General features: G+C 40.6%; 1 pseudogene; it reads right to left on the bottom strand.

The window, feature by feature from the left end:
• Positions 1 to 948: 948 nt before the first annotated feature.
• Positions 949 to 5098, bottom strand: LOC149164348 (putative pentatricopeptide repeat-containing protein At3g13770, mitochondrial pseudogene; annotated as a pseudogene).
• Positions 5099 to 5670: the final 572 nt, after the last annotated feature.

Genomic DNA, 5670 nt, shown 5'->3' with positions numbered 1-5670 from the left:
CCCATAGAAGCTATGTTGCTTACATTTTTTGTAATACACTAATCAACATCAGCAGCAGAAAATATAAAACATATAAATGTGTTGAGTGCAATCATAACTCAAAAGGAGAAGCTATAATTGTACCTGCTATTATTGGGGAAAGTTTCTCACCCAAGCGAAAGACCTTAGACAACCTATGCTTTTACAAAATATTCAATGTAACAATAGCAAACTAACATATTAACAGAAAGTGGAAACAATTTGATTGATAGTAATCATGTCAAAAGGGCCTACGATCAGCCTCTTAGAGCGTTTTGCACAATTTCTACCTTTCTAGAATCTAACCTTTGACCTTTGATGGAACTCGTATTAGAGAAAAAATTGCAAGCCTGTGCTCAATATTGTCCATAGTCAAAGGTTAGAGTTTTTATAGAATGTTGTAAATACATCCATTTAAAGTTACATTAAAAAGTGCATTCTGTTCTTGCTCTGTTTTATATTGTATTCAAACAAAATGGCAAGTTGACATGATATCGTAATATAAATATTCTAGTAGTAAATGTTTATAGATTGACGAGCAATACGGTCATGAAATAAAAATCATCAAAATCAATAAGCTATAAAGACGCAATGTAATCCATAAACTATGCTCATGATGCTCCATCAAGCTCGTTAAACTATTTAAAGGAACAACTCGAATTAATGTGCTGTAGAAACCTGTTGACGAGGGTGTCTACAGGATCTCAAACTTCAAATGTCCAAAATAGCCAAAGTTCTTCAATTCTTCATTGTGAGATGTTCCCAACTTCCAAGTTCCATCATGGATTGCACAGGATCTCTATGTCCACAGCCTTCAAAAATCATATTTTGGACATAGAAAATTTTCTAGGATTTTATAAAATTAGAAAACTTGTAACATTGTTGTTCACTTGTTGAGATAATCATGGCAATTGTAGGCACTATAACACTATTTTATTCTTTAATATCTGTATATTTCCTTTTGCACTCGCAGGTGGAGATGCCTTGGGCACACCCAAGATATATTACACAGGGTTTATTTATTAGTACCATTGTGAACATGTACATTATTTGTGGAAAGTAATATATCTCTTTCTTTCATTCAGTAGCGTCATCCCTATTACAAAAATGTCATCCACAGTGAATGCATCCATTCTTCATGGTTTCCACCTAGTGACTCAGTCCAATAAACCCATGCTAAATTTCCAATCATTCAGCTTTTCCAGAAACAACCATGCCCAGCCATTGACTAGGTGAGATTATGACTATGGTTTGTTTCAGGAATCATTACCAAGAAGAAAGCTAAACATTCTAGGTTTTCAACCTTTTACAGTTTTTCATTACTAGAATATGGCCAAGCAATCTTCGCCATAATTGCAATTTTGTGGTAAACTTAATGTTTTTAATGCAGACATGTGTTCAGCACCTTCAAATACACCTGCTGCAACCAGATTGTGCATGTTCACATATGAAATCTGTAATTTTATCAAATCCAAAATAATTCTTAGTCAGATTTCAGCCCGAAGATACTAATTTCAATTTCCGTTATATTTAGCCACCGGAAAAGAGCCAATTCATAGCTCTTACCAATAATCTCCACAAGAACACTGCCCATCCTTGAAATGATGGAAACGTTTCGTGTCTCGCACAATTATTTCACGTCCAACAATCTTAGAGATGACTTTAGCGGCAGAGTGGCAGTCACCACACACTCGAAGGTTCTTAACAATCCGGATAGGTGTCCCAGTGGGTGTGTTGATCAGACCAAAAGCAATTGCTAGCTTCTCACTGTGGTAGTAGAGCAAACGCTCCTTCTTCTCATCCGCAATGTCATGCAATACAAAGTCTCTGTCGGGTACATACCCTGACTCTTTCATTCGCATGGATAATTTTTGCAACAAAGAATGAATTTTTGGTGTTTGTGGGTGTGATCTGTCCCCTGTAAGAAAAACATTTACCTTGTTATTGACCTCAATCCAGCTTTGCCCTGGAGTCTTTATTACTTTCCTCTCTGCCATCAATTTTCTAACTTTTTCTTTGTCATCCCATCTGTTAGCCTCTGCGTAAATGTTCGATAGCAGCACATAATGTGAAGAATTGTTAGGGTCGATGTCCACAAGATGTTTTGCCACGCGTTCACCAAGTTTCATATTCTTATGAACTCTAGAAGCACCAAGCAAAGAAACCCAAATAGCAGCGTCAGGTTTTACGGGCATTTTCATGATGAAATCTTCCGCCTCATCCAGGCGCCCCGCACGGCCAAGTAAATCGACAATGCAGCAATAATGATCCACTGAAGGTGTGATGTTGTAATGTCGACTCATAGAATCAAAGTAACGTAGACCATCGTCCACTAGGCCTGCATGGCAACATGCTGACAAAACTCCAACAAAGGTAATATTGTTAGGCTTTGCATCAGTCTGCTGCATTTTTTGAAAGAGTTTGAGCGCCTCCTTGCCATACCCATTTATGGCATATCCTACAATCATAGCTGTCCATGAGACAACATTCCGTTCAAGCATCTGGTCAAATATTTGGCGTGCATCTTGTATACTCCCACATTTGCCATACATGTCTACAAGAGCAGTCCCCACAAAGACACGAGACTCAACCCCACTCCTGATTATGTCTTCATGGATACACTTACCTCGTTGAAGTGCCGCAGAGTTTGCACATGCAGGAAGAATGCTAGAAAAGGTGGTAGGATTCGGCTTCACCCCTGCCTGATGCATTTTTTTGTAGAGACTATAAGCCTCATCAAAAAACCCATTCTGTGCATATGCTGAGATCATTGTATTCCACGATATCACATCCCTGCTGGGTGCTTTTTCAAAAAGCTTCAAAGCCTCATCAACATTCCCACCCTGCGAATACCCAGCAATCATAGAGTTCCATGACACTACAGTCCGCTCCGGCATTTCCTCAAACAGCTTCCGAGCCTCATCAAGAAGCCCATTCTGTGTGTATCCTACAATCATCGCATTCCACGACACAGCATTCCTCTCTGGCATTTTATCAAACAACTCTCGGGCTTGATTCACCTGTCCATTCTGTGCATACCCTGCAACCATAGCAGTCCATGAAACCACATTCCGTTCAGGCATTTTGTCAAACACTTTGCGGGCATTCTCAATACTTCCACATTTAACATACATATCCACAAGCCCACTCCCTAGAAACACATTACCCTCCAACCCTCTTCGTTTAATGTCTTTATGAACCTTCTTTCCCCGTTCCAGCGATGCCAAGCGCGCACAAGCCGGCAAAATGCTGGCAAAAGTGAACTTATCAGGCCTAAGTCCCGTTCCCTGCAATTCATAATACAGTTTCAAGGCCTCATCTGGAAACCCCTGCTTCGTATAACCTGCAATCATTGCAGTCCATGAAACCGGAGTTCGCTTCGGCATCTCGTCCAGCACTCTGCGAGCTTCCTCCAGGCTTCCGCACTTGGAATACATGACAACAAGCTTTGTACTCAAATACATATCCAGTTTGAACCCATTTTCAATCATATGATTGTGCACTGCTTTTCCTTCTTCTAGAGCTTTGGCGTCCACGCAGCACTGCAATATAGAGGCATAGGTTGAGACGTCTGCTCGAATGCCTTGATCTTCCATTACTTTCAGCATGCCTACCGCTTTGCTCAGCTGACCTTCCTTGCACATAGTTTTCATGTTTTCAAATATTGCCACCGATCCCTTGGCATTGGATCCTTCTACTATTACAGGACGAACCACAAACCCCGCCGCGATGTTGCTATTGGGACTGACATTACATTCTTTTTCTGTCACAACAGGAGCGACAGATCTAGCCTTGATGTTGGTATTGGGATTGACATGCCATTCTTTTTCTGTTACAGCACGAGCGATAGATCTAGCCTTGACGTTGATTTTGGAAAAGGCACTGGTATTTTGCTGAGGGTTGATATTGGAGTTGGGACTGTTCTTGGGTTTGGCCTTAATTTGGGTTTTAGCACTAAGAATGGAATTGGTATTGAGTTTTGTCTTGGTTTTAGTTTCAGTCACCACTGTCAGGCTGGAACTGAAGCTGCGTTTAGTAGTGAAAAAGGCCATGGTTTTCTTCCGTGCCATGCCTGGTCTGTTGATCAATTTGACTCTGCCCTCTTATAATCTGAATATATATAAAAAAATTTCCTCGAGTTTGATTGTTCTCGAACGCTGTGCAATGGTCTCTGCTCTCATATTCTATTTATGACTCTTTCTCCGCGTTAGGGTTCAGGGTTCGCCCTTTTCAAATGTCTTTGGTAATGAAAATATAGAATTGATTTTATAAGAGGAACAGTTGCGTCAAAAATATAGCACTTTATGCTCTTCCAACAAGGGTTCACGGTTTGCTTTTTTTAATTGTTGCAGGTCATGAGGATATCACATTATTAAAAAAAAAAAAAAAAAAACATTTTTGTGTTTAAGATATTATATCTAATGTCTAATTATTTTTTCTACCAGTGGAGTTTGGTGGGAATGGACATTAAATCAAACGAAACGCAGATGCAGACATGGCTAACGGAAGCTCCACAACTTCTCAGATTTGGTGTGTATAGAATGGCGGGGGCCGGAAGGACAATTTGCTCAAACCGGTGTACAACTTCTACAAGGTGTCTACAAGGTGAGTGATGTCTTTTATGTTATGATTTGGGTAACAGTTCTCCAGACTTTAAAAGTTCGGCCTTGCAGGGTTGTATTGGCGAGGTAATCAATCTAAACCTCTCAAGAACTGATATTCATAACTGGAAAATGTACTTGTCTGCAAGTCTAAAGAACATGCAATTCTTTTGATATTGGACGGGATGTGGACTGCACTAAATTTCCAAGATTTAGGTGCTGCATGTGGGAGCTATAAAAGTAGCGGAGTAGTATCACGCAGCAGAGATTTAGCGTTAATAGGGGCAGAAAATTCCATAGAAATAGAACCCTTGTGGAGGGACGAAGGGTGGGCATTGTTTGAGAGAGTAGCTTTTAAAGGCGGCCATGCTACAGAGGATTTGAAGGAGCGTGCCAGAAAAATCTGAGACAAGTGCAAAGGTTCGCCCTCGGCGATAACCTTAATGGCCGCAACGAGGGAGAAAACAACAGTAGTAGTAGATGGATGGAATTCTTGTTTGTCTCGTGAAAAATGCAGAACCATCTTTTCCAGATACACATCTCGTGTTGACTAACCATTAATTGTATTAGATAAGATAATTATATTTATGTCTAATTAATGATCACAAAGTAGGTCAAAGGACAGTTGAGTGGACAGTACAATGATGTGTATACAAAACTAGAGAACCAAATGGTCTCCTATAAAAGATTCAATGCATGAAATAAATCAACCTCTGGCCTTAGTGGAGAAGATCCCAGAGCTAATAGGTCTAAGGATCATACCCATCTCTCCTAACATCCTAGGCTGAATGAATAACAGTGAAAAACTCAACAAACTCTATTGGCCCGAAGAAACGCTGGTGGCAAGTGCAGACTGTCCACTAAATCATTTCTTGCGGGGTTCGCGCGTTGCTGAATGCTGGAGGACCTAGTCCGTCTCCCAAGTATGGATCTGAGATGGATCTGCTACTGAGATCTAGTGTGGCAAGGTGAGGTCCTACAGATCCTCAGTGATCTGGGGTCTGGTACGTACTAGTGTCAATCGATGTCTTGGTGCGGGTCTGGTTCGCTG

The sequence above is a fragment of the Pinus tabuliformis genome, chromosome 5_1 (assembly GCF_031772625.1).
Source record: "Pinus tabuliformis cultivar Carrire ecotype Pingquan chromosome 5_1, CPIR1, whole genome shotgun sequence".
Taxonomy (NCBI): domain Eukaryota; kingdom Viridiplantae; phylum Streptophyta; class Pinopsida; order Pinales; family Pinaceae; genus Pinus; species Pinus tabuliformis.
The sequence above is the reverse complement of the archived record's forward strand: the minus strand, read 5'-3'. Positions and strand labels throughout refer to the sequence as shown.